The 17,043-nt window shown below is 38.7% G+C and overlaps 1 non-coding gene across 1 annotated transcript; it reads right to left on the reverse strand.

Moving 5' to 3' along the window:
• Positions 1-4,785: 4,785 nt before the first annotated feature.
• On the reverse strand, positions 4,786-4,944 carry LOC115896274. Its single transcript, XR_004056176.1, has one exon. It is a non-coding gene; the product is annotated as a U1 spliceosomal RNA (small nuclear RNA).
• Between the last annotated feature and the right edge of the window lie 12,099 nt (positions 4,945-17,043).

The raw sequence follows: 17,043 nt of genomic DNA on the forward strand, positions 1-17,043 counted from the left end.
ATCAAGGACTTTCAAAACAACAAAATAATATTCTGGTGAGCTCTGGTTATAGAGAATAGAGGTATTTTGCTTATGAGAAAATGACTTTTGAGTCAGAGCTTAAATGTATAGACTATGAAAGAAGGAATTAATCCCTAGGTCTCAGGCTCGTGGAGAGATGGACTTTGCTTCCTTTTTTCCCCTACAACACACTGGCACAAAGCAGGACTTCTGCAGTTCTGTTCTGTAAATTGGATAGACATTTGCAGCCGGGCTCAGCCAGAACTGCCCTGAAAGCTCAGTCTAATACATACCCAACTCAAGTCTCATCTCTGATTGTCCCATTTGGCAAATATGTGAACTGATCAGGAAAAACTCTCTCTCCCCAACCCCAAACATCTCCTCCAGTGCCAGAACTTTTGTTCTAAAGAAGATTCCTTTGGGACTGGATCTAAAGAAGAGAGTTAACTCCTTAAACCTTCACCAGCTGATATTTAGCTGAGACTAATACCTACACAAAAAGTCCTTTGCAAATGTGTCCTGGATTGGTCACTGGTGGCAGCTGGGAGTGTGGCAAATGGACTGAATTCAAAAACAAAGTTTGAAAAGCCATAAAATTTGAAACCTAGGGCTTGGTGAGGAGTTCTTAGCCATGACACCAAAGACATAATCCATTAAAAATATTGATAAATTGAACTACATCAAAAACTTTTACATTGCAAAAAAAAAAAAAGCTTGTTAAAAAGATGTAAAGACAAAGTACAGACTGGAAGAAACTTTGCAAACCACAAATCTGATCAAGGTAATGTATCTAGAATATATAAAGCACTCCCAAAACTCAATCGTGTAAAAACAAAAAAAAAATTAGTAAATGGGCAAAAGACATTTTATTAAAGAGGAGATACAGAAGGCAAACAAGCACATTAAAAAATGTTCAAGACCACTAGCCATTAGGGAAATCTGAAATAAAACCAGAATGAGATATCACTACATACCTGTTAAAACAGCTAAAATTTAAAAATACATTGTTATGATACCAAATTCTGGCAAGGACATGGAGAAACGGGATCTCTCATGCTTTGCTGGAGGGAATGTACAATGGTACAGTCACTGTGGAAAATGGTTTGGTTGTTTCTTATAAAACTAAATATGCACTTACCTTATGACCCAGCAATTGTACTCTTGAGCATTTATCCCAGAGAAATAAAACTCCCTTAAAAGCTTGTATACATGGATGTTCATAGCAACTTTATTTGTGATAGCCAAAAATTGAAGATAACCCAAATGTCCTTCAACAAGTTAATGATTTAGCAAACTGTAATACATTCATATCATGGAATGCTAGTCAGCAACAAAAAGAAACAAACTACTGATACATGCAACAATCTGGATGGACCTCAAGCACATTGTGCTTTGTGAAAAAAGTCCATTTCAAGAGGTTAAATATTTACATAATACTTCTGACATATATAAAACTACAGAGATAGAGACCAGATTAGTCATTCCAAAGGACAGGAATGGGGCAGCAGAGGTAGCGGTCAGGTGTGGTGGCTCACACCTGTAATCCCAGCACTTTGGGAGGCCAAGGAGTTCAAGACCAGCCTGGTCAACATAGTGAAACCCCATCTCTACTAAAAAGAAAATACAAAAATTAGCTGGGTATTGGGGTGAGCACCTGTAATTCCAGCTACTCGAGAGGCTGAGGCAGGAGAATCGCTTGGACCCAGGAGGTGGAGGTTGCACTGAGCCGAAATTGCGCCACTGCACTCCAGCCTGGGCGACAAGAGTGAAACTCCATCTCAAAAAAAAAAAAAAAAAAAAAAGTAGCTTTGTGGTGATTGAACAGTTCTGTATGTTGATTGTCTTGGTAGTTACATGAATCTATGCATGAGTTAAAATTGTATAGAGCTTAAAAATCAAAAATAAATATAAATGGATGGGTACATTGCTCAACACTAACAAAAAATTGCATAGAACCATATGCACACACATACATAAACACACAAATAAATGCATGCAAAATGGTGCAAACTGAATAAGTTCTATAGTCTAGTTAACAACATTGTACCAATTTCAATGTCCCGGTTTTGATATTGTACCAGTTACATGAGATGCCATCATTGGGGGAAATTGGGTGAAGGGTGTATGGAACAGTACACACAATTTTTGCAATTTCCAGTGTGTCTGTAATTTTTTCAAAATAGAAGTTTAACAAAGGGAAGCAGACACCAAAAACAAACATTCTTTTTTATACTTTTGTTGAGATTTAGAGCTACTGTCTTTGGCTTAGGGAAAGCATTCCGTTCACCCACTATGACTTCTTTCTTCAGCTTTAAAATGTGTTGGAAAGTCAGAAATGGTGTATCTGGAGCTCCTCTTCTCTCTGTCATTGGAATCTTGGGCTGTTTATAATGGTCCTGATTTTCCTTTTGAGTATATGGTAGGACTACACGTCCCTGACCCATTTGAAGTTGGACACATTTCCATAATTTGCTATGGCCAAGGAAATGTGAGCAGAAGTGACATTAATCACTTCCAGAAGAAAGTTTTAAGAGCCAGTGTATAATTCCCTGAATTCCCTTAGTGATATGAATGAACAGAGACACCCTTGTGACAACCAGTGTTGAAACAAATAACAAGTGGAAAATAAACTTTTGCTGTGTTACTGCAGAGATTGGGAATTATTGTGGCAGACTTGCCTCTTCTGAGACAAAAGTAAAGACATATTGGTATAATCTTTCAAAAAGCAATTTGGCAAAGGGTACTGATATCCTTTGATACAAAAATTCAACTTGTAGGAAAAGAAAATTATGAACATCATCTAAAACTTCAAGCACAAAGATGTTCAACAAGGAATTATTCATAATAAAAAAAAAGCAAACACCAACAAAAATAAAACCACAAAAGTGGCACAGCATACATGTTCAACAAAAAAGGATGCATAAACAAAGTATAGTTCTATGGACTCTGTAGTATCATGTAGTCATTTACATTATGTAAGAAAGTGTTTACAGTTTAATATTAAATTTAAAAATCAGGATGCAGAATTGTGTGTAGTATAATTACATAAGCATATGCATAAAATACTAAATGTACTACAAATGACACACAAACAAATGGAATGACAAGAAAAGACTGGGAAATGATATCTGCAACACTTTAAAGAGTTTAATATTCAGGATTTGTAAAGAACTCATTAAAAATAACATAAACATCTAAAGTGAAAATGGGCAAAGGCTGTGAAAAGGTAATTGCAGAAAAAGAAATCCAAAGAATAAACATAATGAAAAGATGTTCCTCTTCACTAGGAATTAGGTAAATTAAAATAAAAACGAGATAATTTGCAACAGATATTGAAAGAAGTTTAAAAGTCTTAAAATACCAAGGGTTGTCAAGAGTGTGAGAGAAAATGGGAACTCTCATATGCTGCTGGTGACCTGAAAGAGCAAATTGGCAATAGCTGGTGCCTTGAAGATGCTCATGCCCTGCGACATAACAATTTCATCTCTAGAACATACCTTACAGAAACTCTAACACCTGCACAAAAGGATGCTTAGGACAGCATTGTCTGAATTACTAAACATTGGAAACAGCCTAAAAAACCAACAGCAAGAGAATAAATAAATGATAATAATAAAATTTGATCTTACCAACAGTCTAAATGAATGAACTTGATTTATATATATATAAATATGAGTGAATCTTGAAAAGATTGTTGAATAAACAGGGCAAGTTGCAAAATGAAAGTGTGTAAATTTATATACATTAAAAAATACATGAACTATTGTTGTAGGGATACAATCAAAACAAGCCAGGAAAGATACATATCAATTTAGATGAGTGAGTGTCATTAAAGAGCGGGGAGAAGTTGCTTCTACTTTAGATGTTTTATTTCTTTAAAAAATGGCAAATTGTTAAAATTTGTTAAAGATGACTAGTGGATTCATGGGCATTTATTATATCATTCTTGATGATGTAATATTTTCTTGATGTTTGAAATATTATGATGATGATAAAAATCTGGAAGGGAGTAAACTAGGTTTACAATGGTTGTCTCTTAAAATTATGGGCAAAGTTTCTTCTTTGTTATACTTTTCTGAAATTTCCAAAGTAGTCTCCATAAACATATTTATTTTATAATTAGAAAAAAATCTAAATTAGTCTACCCTCTATCTCATACAGTTTTAGTGGAACGGGAACTACTAGAGTAATTTTTGGCTTAGCTTCTCTGTAGCAGATAGGATACAGAATTGTAAAGAGTTGAAAGACAGCTGTTCTCCCTCCTCCTCTGCTTTAGATACAGAAAAGGAATTAACATAAAAAAAGAAAATACCTGTTTTCCTCTCTTTTAACATGACAAGTCCTTCATCCAGGCCCCAGATGTCTACCTAGGAACTGTCTTCCCCCTGACTCCCCATTCACCTTCACTACAGTGAATTCTGAATTTTGCAACTAAAATCTCCCATCTCAGCTGTCTGCAAATTAGTCTTCATTTTATATCAACACTGCATTTTTTTTCTTAAATATTGGTGGGACTTTTAATGAAAGAGAGAGAGCACGGACTTGAGAGAGAGCACATGCTCTTGAATGTGGAAGGAAAAGATGAGGTAGAAGCAGTGAGGATGGGGCAGCGTTAAAACACGATGGGTGCAGCAAACCACCATGGCACGTATACACCTATGTAACAAACCTGCACGTTCTGCACATGTATCCCAGAACTTAAAGTATAATAATAAAAAAATAGAGAAGCAGTCCTGACATTGGCCAACATGGAGCGATGTCTGCCTTTATCTGGAGTATGTCAGTGGAGAGCGTGAGTGCAGTCTCGCACTGGGACAAGTTCCACAGTAGAGTTTCCCACACTGGGGAAACCGCAGGAGCCAGCAAGTCTGGAGTGCGATGGAGAAGATTTGTCCTGGGAGAACCACCTTCTTGATGATGACATTCTTTCTGCCAAGTAAGTGTCCAATCTACACTTTTGCTACCTTACCCTTCAGTCTTGGGTACTGAGAGAGAACTCTATTACAGTACCTGAATAGAATGGTATGGTTAGGGACACAAAGTTGTAGTATGATTCTAAGCCTGTTCTACCACTAACTAGTTATGTACCCTTGGGCAAATTATTTCCCATTGTAAGCTTAAGAGGTTTCACATGTAAAATGGGACTGTGTTAGTCTTTTTGTCCATAAAACACAGAAAACCAAAATCAAGGTGGCTTTTAAATATACACATGCACTAGGATTTATTTTTTAACTTTAAGTTCTGGGATGCACAAAGTGTAGGTTTGTTACATAGGTATACATGTGCCATGGTGGTTTGCTGCACCTGTCAACGCATCGTCTAGGTTTTAAGTCTCACATGCATTAAGTATTTGTCTTAATGCTCTCCCTCCACTTGCCTCCCAACCCCTGACAGGCCCCAGTGTGTGATGTTCCCCTCCCTGTGTCCATGTGTTCTCATTGTTCAACAACCACTTATGAGTGAGAACAAACACTTCTCAAAAGAAGACATTTGTGCGGCCAAAAAACATATAAAAAACACACTAGGATTTTTTAAGCCACCATAACCGTAAGGAAGAGGTAGAAAGCTGAAGAACCCATTTCACATCTGGCCAGTTCGAAGTTGTCAGACTTTGGCATTGGGAACTGTTTCTCCATGAGTTTTGCTTTCCTCCATGTGGCCACTTTCTCAATTAGGATGGCCCCAGGAAGTGGCAAGATGGCCACAGCAGCTGCGAGCTTCCATCCAAGCAGCTTCAGCAAACCAAGTGGAAAGAAGTGCCTCTTTGCCAGTAGTCCCAGCGAAAGCCCCATCATGGCTTTCTTTGCCTTTGATAGGTCCAACCTTTATCCCAGCCCAACCTTAAACAATTGCTGTAGCCAGGAAGATGCATATTTTCCTTGGCAAGGCTTGGGTTGTGTGCTTCCTTGTGCAGTTAGGAATGGGAACAATCCCACAAAACTGTATAGACATATGCTTCTTGGAAGGTTCCAGGGAAAATGAATGCTGGGCAGGACCAAAGACAAAATAAAACTAGTTTAGAGCTGTATACTACAGTGGATACAACATCTACTTTTTTCATGAGAATTAAATAAAAATGTCAGAAGAGCACTTGGCACAGTACCTGGCACATGGAAGCATTCTGTCACACTAACTAGTACATTACCAAGTAAATCTTTGTGGAATGAATTTTGAGTGTTTGAAAAGCCTCAATAGCAACAATTCTAAGTGGATGCATTTCCCATTTTTAGTGAAAAACTTCAGAAGGGGGTGGCAACTCACAAACCAACTCTAATTAGGGCTGTGTGGAGTGCTATGTTGAGAAGGATTCTGAGAGTAAGTTTCAGCCCATCGGGGATTGGTGCCATGCTCAATTCAGAATGCCTATAGACTCTCAAGTTTCATATTCACAATCTTTGTACTAATACTGAGTATATAAGAGTACTTAGAGAGCCCATCTTCTTAATTTTGGGCTGGTGAATTACTAAAATATAAAATTATGGCTGGGAAAGGTGGCTAATCCCAGCATTGGGATTGCTTGAGCCCGGGAGTTCCAGACCAGCCTGGGCAACATAGTGAGACCCCCATCTCTACAAAAAATTAAAAATTAGCCAGGTGTTGTGGTGCATGGCTGTAGTCCCAGCCACTTGGGAGGCTGAGGCAGGAGGATCACTTGAACCCAGGAGGTTGAGGCTGCCGTGAGCTGTGATCATGCCACTGTACTCCAGCCTGGGCAACAGCGCAAGACCCTTCCTCAAAAAAAATTAATTACATATAGAGTTTCAATCCACATTAGAATAGCTAATGAGGACCATATTATGTGTAGTTTGAGAAAGGAGAGGGCAGGCATATATCTTATTTACTCCTGTAGATTCAGTGCCTAGCATGTAGTAGAAACTCAGTCAGTATTTTTTTGCATTGAACTGAAAATAATTATGCTGAAATTCTTCCCATGAAACCCAGGGGATACTGGGAAAATTAAACCATGAGAAACTTGAGTAGTGTTAATGTTTTGTTCATAAGTGTCATGAATTTTTGCATACACTTCATGGCATTTATATTAAATTCATTAATAAAGTATTCCTCTGTTTGTGTGAACTCAATAAAGCATTTTTAAATCACAATAAAAATGTCCTCCTGCCCTCTTATATATTTTCCAGTAGTGTCACTGATTTCTTAGCTCTTTAAGAAGTAATGAAAGAACTCTGCAGGGTGGCAAGTTAGTGACAGCAAATGTGGTCTGGCCAGTCAGACATGGAAAAGGTGTGTGTGCCAGGGTCACACTGACTACAGACAAAACTGTTCTTCTGACATCACTTCACATCTGAAATGATGCCACTTCACATGGTTGGGAAATACATGTATTTCCACCACACAGCGTGGGGAATGTGTATTAGAAATGACTGCATTACCGGGCATAGAATGACTCAGGTATGGCTAACAGGAGGAATCAAGAACACTGGATATAGGAGCCACAAGAAAATAACACCCTCCATGGTGTCAAGAGCATGAGTTTCAAAGACAGACAAACTTGAGTTCAAACCCCCGTTCTGCCAAGAATATTGGTATGTTACTTTGTCTCTCTAAGCCTCAATTTCTTCACCTGTAAAACAAAGCTAAAAATGATATTGGCCTCATACATTATTGTGAGGGTAAACAAGATATTAATCATAAAGCTCTTAACATATGGTAAGTGCTTAATAAGTGATAGCTCTTATTATTGTTGTTGTTTGGATTTTAAGCCCAGCTTATAGGATGTTAGTTGATAAAACCATAAGATGAGTTAAAGCTTGAGATTTAATTAAATGTATGAACATACATGTGCACACACACATCTAACAGCATAATATGGTGGATTATCTATTGCTATATATCGTTGCTGTCATATTCCCTAATATCTCATGCCAAGAATTTTTTGATGTTTTACCCCCATTAATGCATGATATAAAAATAGTCCTTTTCATTCTCTTTGGAGTGCTTTTTGAAGATTTTTTTTTTTTTTTCTCTTGGATGTCCTTAGGAATACCTTTATATGGCACTGGGTCAGGATGGGGCAAAAATTTCACCACATAACAATATTTCGCTGAAGGAGATGAAAACAGCTAGTCACACAACACAGACTGCTTTGTACAATGTTACTAAACCCAAGGGATGTCAATACAATTAAAACATCCAAACCCACTTTGTTCCCAGTTTTTCTCTCTTATATATTAAGTATATCATGACATAGCATCAGGAGAATTTGTGCTCCTATTACCTGACTGCTGAGGTCATAAGCACATCTGGCCCATGGTCAGGAGCTGACTTAAAGAAAGATCCCTAATTCTGATTTTTAAAAATTCAAGAGTCACTAATCATTATCATGATAATAGGTAATGCTTAAATACCCATTAGGTATTGTAGCAGACTAAAATAATGGCCCCCAAAGATATCAGGTCTTAATCCCTGCAGCCTGTAAATTTTAATTTATATGGAAAAAGCATCTTTGCAGATGTGGTTAAGATAAGGCTCTTGGGATGGGGAAGTTAGAGTAGATTGTCCAGATGGACCTAATGCAGTCACATGGGTGCTTATAAAAGAGAGGTGCAAAGAGATTAGAAAGAAGAGGAGAAGGCAGCACCATCATGGAGGCAGAGATCAGAGTGATGCCACCACAAGAAGCTGGGATAGAAAAGGGACTGATGGAGTGCAGCCTTGCCAACACCTTGATACTCATACTTACTTGATACCCCAGTGATACTGTTTTCAGATTGCTGGCCGCAGAAATTCTCAGAACTGTGAGAAAATTATTTTCTGTTGTTTTAAGCCAATAAATCTGTGGCAATTTGTTACAGTAACCACAGAAAACGAATACATGTATCATGCCCTGTGCAGGGTCAGTGTGTGTGTGTGCGCATGTGTGTGTGTGTGTGTGTGTATTCTCTGATCCTCACACTAATGCTAAGAACCAAGTATTGTTTGTTTGTTTGCTGGTTTGAGACAGAATCTTACTCTATAGCCCAGGCTGGAGTACTGTGACGTGATCTCTGCTCACTGCAACCTCCGCCTCCCCAGCTCAAGCGATTACTCGTGCCTCAGCCTTCTGAGTAGCTGGGATTACAGGCATGTATCACCACATCCTGCTAGTTTTTGTATTTTAGTAGAGAAGGAGTTTCACTACTATGGACAGGCTGGTCTCAAGCTCCTGGCCTCAGGTGATGCACTGGCTTCGGTCTCCCAAAGTACTGGGATTACAGGCGTGAGCTACTGCACCCTGCCAAGTATTGTATTTTTACAGAGGAAATTGAGGCTCAGAGAGGTTATATAAGTAAACTGAAGGCACACAGTAATTTTGTAGCAGAACTGGAGTTTGAATCCTTGTCTCTACTCCTTCCACTCCACTATGCAATTTCTCTCGTTCGTCATTCAGCACAATTTAAGTGAATTTGGATAAGCAACTGGGATAAACATGGGAGACTTGGGGTTTTGTTTATAAAAGGAGTTTCAAAACACTTGGGTGTAGTAAAGAGTTGGACTGGTTTTGTAGTGTTGTTGCTATGGATACCACCAGGGTACCACAGGCTTCAAATTCCTGTCGAAATACCTTTTATTTGGAGTTGGGCTTGGTTTTCCAGAGCAATGGCTCTCCAATGCTGAGTCCTAGGCCCTTCCCTGGTGGCAACCTCAGAGAATCTCTTCACATGCTCTTTTTCTTCTATCCTTCTCCCAACAGTATTCTGCTGTTACTTGTAATCGGAAACTTCTTCGCTTAATGGTGTGGTGTGGTCACATGGGTGCACTCTAATTTGTAGTTGACCCTTAGTATTGACTGGGAGGAATGACCCTGGGTCTGGGGACTGTAGCCTTCTTGGTCTTGCTGCCCCTCCCTTGACCGCAGTTGTGGGCCTAATGCATAATCCAACTGCTTTCCAAAAAACCGTTTTTCGTGTGTTTGTGTTTTAAGCCTGATATCTTCCCTTGGCTGCAATGAGTTTTCACCAATCCCCTAAGGACTACCGTTCTTCATTGCTCTTTATTCTAAAGAAAAGGTTTTATTGAGTAGTGGAGAGGGAGGAAAGTCTGTGCGGGGTTTCTTGCCCTTCCTTCACAGCCACTCTTCCCAACCCCCGGTCTGCACCACATGGTCACTTCTCAGGACTTTGTCCAGTCTTTTCTCTGAGTACTCACTGTGGTTCGTGGTGCAAGTATGCAAGAGGGTGTGGATTCCAGTCTCTTCAGCCCCCAGTGGTTTCACATCGTCCTGCCAGCCCTCACGGAGCTTTCATGGACGTACAGCTGTTCTAGCTGAACTTTTCTTACCTTTCTATCTACTTGACTGGGCCCTCACATTTCTTCTTTCACCGCATGCATCATGTTTCCAAAGATTTTGTACCAGTTGGCTGCTCTGTGACCTCTTCTCTACAATAGACTTAAAAGGTTGTGAGTTTAATGTTAGCCCAGCCAACTTCAAATTTCATTGTGAGAATTCGAGTGATGTTCTTTCCAGGTCTCTACAATCTGGGTTGGAAGCTGGAAAAATGACAGAAATTTAAGGGCCTAAACATTCTTAAAGTGACTTCTAGAGTATTATAAAAGACTAAAGCCCATGCTTTTATAAGATTCCTATTTCCCAATCATATGAAATCAACAGAACAGCAATTAGTAAGCATGATTTCTTCACACTAAAGGAGCAGCTCAACAGATGAGAAATTTTAACCAGTTTCTAGAGTTTGCAAAGTAGATGATAGACTATATACAGATGACTCAAAGTGGAGAAAGTCCCTGTCTAATGGAGGATGCTGAAGACAAAGAAGCTGAGTTGCCTTTGGAGCCAAAGGGACTCTGGACTTGGAAATAGCAGGTTTATTAAAGGGAAAGAGAAAGGTGGCAGCAGAAATCAGAAATACTAACTGGAAACTCAAATGCCATTTACAGTCTATTATGCATTCACACTTCCCATCCCTGCCTTTATTTAGAGATCATAGAGAAGCCAGGAATTTACCTGTCACCAAAAAAGTGGTTCTCTTCTCTTGTGTTATATAATCTTACTGGGAAGAGTGCACATTTAGTATGGGTGTTGCTAATTTAAGAATGGCCTTCCTTCTTGTGGCATTTGGATGAACCCTAACATAAGAGTTAGCTCCTTTCATGCTCACTGTAAAGAAAAACCTCTGTATAACCAAGACTTTGTTATTATTATAAGACAAAAATGTAATTTAAAAATAATAATTTAAAAGAATTACTTGTTTACTTCTTACTCTGTGCCAGTACTTTTCTAAGGTAAGAGTCCATCAAGAGATAAAACATTTATCAGACATTTGAAAAAGTCTAAAATTGAAGGTAAAGCACTAATATTAAAACAACAGAAAAGTTAACATAAAATAAGAAATAGGTATGTGAAGAGTAAGAAGATGAAATTCTTAAAATTGAAAGACTCCAAATACTAGAAAAAAATTCACAGAGATCTTGGATTCATAGTGAAAAAGTTATATAGAAATGGAATAATTTAATAAGAAAAGGCTTTGGAAATATTAAAACATGATTTCCCAAATTAAAATATAGTAATAGATTTATTGGAAGACCAATTAAACAAAATCTTCCAAAATATGTAAAAATAATAATAGTGGCTGGATGCCATGGCTCATGCCTGTAATTCCAGTACTTTGGGAGGCCGAGGCAAGTGGATCCCTTGAGCTCAAGAGCTCAAGAGCAGCCTGGATAACGTGGCTAAGCCCCATCTCTACAGAAAATACAGAAATCTACTCAGGAGCTGAGGTGGGAGGTTCTCTTGAGCTTTGGAGGTGGAAGCTGCAGTGAGTCGAGATCGTACCATTGCATTCTAGCCTGGGCAACAGAGCAAGATTCCATCTTAAAAAATAAAAATAATAAAATAATCAAAATAGCACACTTTATACACTATATGTATGTAAAGAGATATAATCAACCCAAGAGATTCGCAATAAAAACATCTGTAAACAATATTTTCATATTTTCAAGTTGCTTGTTTTCTACTATGTGGCTCCCATGGATATTTGTGTCTTTTCGTTAAAGATGCTGCCACATTACACACACACACATGCATGCACACACATACACACACACATACATACACATATACACACACATACACACACACATACATACACATATACACACACATACACACACACATACATACACATATACACACACATACACACACACAGATGACCCTTGAAAAACATGGGTTTGAACTGCACAAGTCCACTTTTATGTGGATTTTCTTCTGCCTCTGCCATCCCTGGATCAACTCCTCCCCATCCTCTTCTTCCTCCACCCATTCAATGTGACAATGAGGAGGATGAAGTCTTTACCAGGATCCACTTTCACTTAGTGAATACTAAACATATTTTCTCTTCCTTATGATTTTCTTCATAGCAATTTCTTTTCTCTAACTTACTTTATTAGAAGAATACAGTATTATACAAAATACGTGTCAATAGACTATTTATGTTACTGGTGAGGCTTCCGGTCAACGGTAGTCTATTCGTAGCTACGTTTTTAAGGAATTAAAAGTCGTATGTGTATTTGGGACAACATGGGGCATGGGCACCCTAACCCTCCTGTTGTTCAAGCGTCACCTATATATTCTTTAAGATCCCAGATTATCTGCAAGATCAAAACTGCTTGGTCTAAGGTGGATCATACACACTTATGCTCCTGTATCAAAGGCCATGGTAAGAAATGCTCTATAACAGCCCTCCTAGTCAAGAAAAACCTATTCCTCAGGGTGGAAAATTTTTGTAACCTCCTAAAGCAAATGAATATAAAATCTCAGACTAGCTCCATCAGTAAAATGTTTTGCAAAATTGTCATTTGACATAGGCTAAATTCTTAAACAGTCTCAAATGAAGAAAGAAAAGATAATGTTAACTTTGAGTAGCATGGGTTTCAGGATGATATTAGACGCTTGTATGCTGGTGGCCCTTGCTAAATGCTATTTCAGCCTGAGCCCTCCTTACAGATAATCTCTTTCAGTTGGTAAGAAAGGAAAGAACAGATAAAGAAGTTACCAAATAAAGAATTTAAACCTCTATTATAATTATCTAGCCACTGGTGTTTACAAAAAAATGTATCAGTCATCCCAGCTACTCGGGAGGCTGAGGCAAAAGAATAGTTGGTATCAGGGAGGCGGAGGTTGAAGTGAGCCGAGATAGCACCATTGCACTCCAGCCTGAGCCACAAGAGCTAAACTCCATCTCAAAAAAAAAAAAAAAAGTGTCAGTCATCTGTTCTACCTGTGACTAGATTCAATATACATTTTTAAAGAGTCTACTATTTGTAAAACAGTGTGTGAGTTGCTGTATTAATGCAAAGACAAGCAATTCTAGAGGAACTTACAGACTAGGTTTTTTGTTTTGTTTTGTTTTTTGAGACACAGTCTTGCTCTGTTACCCAGGCTGGAGTGCAGTGGTGCTATCTTGGCTCACTGCAACATCTGCCTGCTGGATTCAAGCAAATCTCCTGCCTCAGCCTCCCACGTAGCTGGAATTACAAGCATGCACCACCAGGCTCAGCTAATTTTTGTATTCTTAGTAGAAAAGAGATTTGGCCATGTTTGCCAGGCTGGTCTCAAACACCTGACCTCAGGTGATCCACCCACCTCAGCCTCCCAAAGTGCTGGGATTACAGGCATGAGCCACTGTGCCAGGCCACTTAGAGACTAGTTATGGCAATCATAATAATAACTAACTTTGACATAGCACTCACTCTGTACCAGTATTATTATAGATGCTTTTCATGCATTCATCTTTCAATTTTCACAATTACCCTTGAGGTGTGTTCTGTTATTATCACTCCTATGTTACAATTCAAGAAAATAATGTTTGGAGAGGTTAAAACTTGTCCATAGTCTTTTAGCTAATAAGCAACGGAGACAGAATTTAAATTAGACACTCTGGTTACGAAACCCGTGCTCTTAACTGTTTCTAATACTGGAAGAAGACAAGGGTACCATTGACCAGAATATAAAGTGGGGGGAGATAATTGTTATAAGAAATAGATATGAAAGTGACCCCTGTGTTCAAAGAGAACTGCAGCCTGCCATTCTCCCCTCAGCTCACATGGGCTTTCTTTCAGCTCTTCAAGCACAATGAGCGCAAAATCTGAACTCCTATGGCTCAGGACCTTGGCGCGTATTGTTTCCTCAGCCTGGAGTTATTTTTAAGTACTTTGTAATTAATTTGATTATACGTAATGGAAATATAATCATATTGATTTTCTTATAATGCATTAGAATTATTTGACATGTTTAATAGTTAATAGTTTATTTGTTCATTTTTGCCATTTGACTATGTCATTTTTTTTGGTCATGTTTACCATTGAATCCCAAATGACTACTGCATGGTAGGCCCTGAATATTTGCCTGTTATTGTTGCAGGTTTGTGGGGAACTTAGGAAAGACTTTATACAAGCGGTGGTTTTAAAGCTGGCTTTTTAAGTTTGTTAATATCTTTTAACTTGTGTAGTTGAAGGGGAAGGAGATTTAGGCTGGAGGGGCAGTATCATGTATCCCTAATATGGTGGTCATTAGGCTTAAATGAGAAAACATAAGAAACACTTTATAAAGAGTTGAATATTTTTGTGGCAGTGGACTGGTAAGACTGGGAAAATAGGGCAATGTCTTCTGTAAACTGTATTTAATCTTCATTTACAGATAAGGAAACTGAAAGACCAAAAGCTTGTGCCCAAGTTTTCCACAGCTAGCGAGCAGCAGAGCGAGGATTTGTACTTAGGATTGACTCAACGTCCATGAAGTTAACTGCTAAACCATACTATCTCCGTGTTAAAAAATCCTGAAACGCCAAGATGTGGAATTGGCACTTGATGAGACGAATCACTGAGCATGGGTAGGACTAGGGTCAGCTAAGTACAGCATGCCACAAAACTCAATAATCAAGTTAAATAATATTATAATGCAATATTTAAAAAAAAACAAAACAGCATCTGACCAACATGGCGCACCACTCCAGCCTGGGTGACAGAATGGGACTCCATCTCAAAAAAGAAACACACACACACACACACACACCCAGAAGACAACCTCCTGTTCCTCTTTTCTATTTTTGTAAATAAAGTGATTAAAACCAGGGGTGGGATTAGGGTAAGGCAAGTGCAGCGAGGCTATAAAAGTGTAGGGTTGGATCCTGTTCTTTATTTTAAATACTGATGTTTTGTTTGTCATGGATGACTTTTGCATTCATTTTGATTTTTAAAAATATTTCTTTAAAGCAATATTGATTGTGATTACTGAGTTTTTACCCTCGTAACTTTGACACCCTAGGTGAGTTCTCCACTTGCCTCTTAGTTGTTCCAGCCCAATCTGGAAGCATGCTTTCAAAAAGAGTAATCTGACAGTAGCATGGATGATGATTCAGAAGGGAGGCTGAGAAGAGCAGGCTCAGAGAAGGATGTAGACAAGAATGGATCAAGACCCAGATGACTTTGGGAGACTGACCTGAGCTCATGCCACTGCACTCCAGCCCAGGTGACAGAGCTAGAAAAAAAGACTCAAATAAGTGAATTGACAATAAGGATGGAAACCATGGGGAGAGCTAGAATCTATATGATTTGGCAATTGTGTGGTAGGAGGATGATGACAAGGATTCCAAGATAATGCCATGACTTAGAGGAGTTAAAGATAACTCGGGAACTGTGCCACTTTAATGAGAAAAGAAAAGTCAGGAGAAAATCTTGGTTTGAGGGGATGATATCAAGTCTGAGGTTAAGGGTATGAGACAGCAGCATGCATTTGAGGGGTTTTGGCTCTATTTTTAGGCTATTGCTACTGTTATATAATAGCTTTAGAATATAAAACATTTGGCTGAATGTGGTGGCTCATACCTATAATCCCAGCACTTTGGGAGGCCGAGGTGGGTGGATCACTTGAGGTCAGGAATTCAAGACCAGCCTGGCCAACATAGTGAAACCCCATCTCTACTAAAAATGCAAAAATTAGCCAGACGTGGTGGTGGGCGCCTGTAATCCCAGCTACTCAGGAGGCTGAGGCAGAGAATCACTTGAACCTGGGAGGCAGGGGTTGCAGTGAGCCAAGGTCACGCCACTGCACTACAGCCTGGGCAACAGAGCAAGACTCTGTCTAAAATATATATATATATATATATATGACATTTGAAATAATTGAGGCAATGATTAAAACTTGGAAATCATTTTGTTCTAGAATTTTTATGATATATTTTGATTTCCTTGGTAATAAAGTTTTGGCTTTTTTTTTTTTTTTTTTTGGACGGAGTCTTACTCTGTCCCCCAGGCAGGAGTGCAGTGACACAATCTCAGCTCACTGCAAGCTCCACCTCCCAGGTTCATGCCATTCTCCTGCCTCAGCCTCCTGAGTACTGTGACTGCAGGTGCCCGCCACCACGCCCAGTTAATGTTTTCATATTTTTTTTTCTTTTTTTTAGTAGAGATGGGGTTTCACTGTGTTAACCAGGATGGTCTCGATCTCCTGACCTCGTGATCCACCAGCCTCGGCCTCCCAAAGTGCTGGGATTACAGGCGTGAGTTTTGGCTTTTTAAACGTAATATTACCATAATGTCCATTTCTCATTTCTTCCATGGAAGAGATAATGATAGGATTTATTTATATGCTTAATATCAAGATTTTCATTTTTTGATCTCACATCAGACATCCTTAGTGTTAAGGGGTGTTAAAACAAACACCCCATCTCTCTGAGGTGTTTTCTGTGTCCTTAAACATTCACCCAGCTACTTTATTAGTTATTTTCTTTCTTTAAACCCCTTCTTACCTGAAGTATTTAAACTTATTTTTTTTCTGAACTTCCCCTAAGTATTTTGCTATTTCATAAAGCAAAGCGTTTTAAAATGTATCCATTTGCTAGCAATGTCTTTGGAAGGCCTTTCAGCCCGTTGTGTTATACAATACCCTATTGTGTATATGTAACCCAAACTAGTTTCAGGCTATTTTTACCACACACACTCACATTGGTTTGAGCATTTTAATTGAATCAGACAAGCAACCAATAGCTAACTTGGTCAGTAACCAGTCATTCACTGAAAACAGTCGAA

Source organism: Rhinopithecus roxellana, chromosome 2 (assembly GCF_007565055.1).
Source record: "Rhinopithecus roxellana isolate Shanxi Qingling chromosome 2, ASM756505v1, whole genome shotgun sequence".
Classification (NCBI taxonomy): domain Eukaryota; kingdom Metazoa; phylum Chordata; class Mammalia; order Primates; family Cercopithecidae; genus Rhinopithecus; species Rhinopithecus roxellana.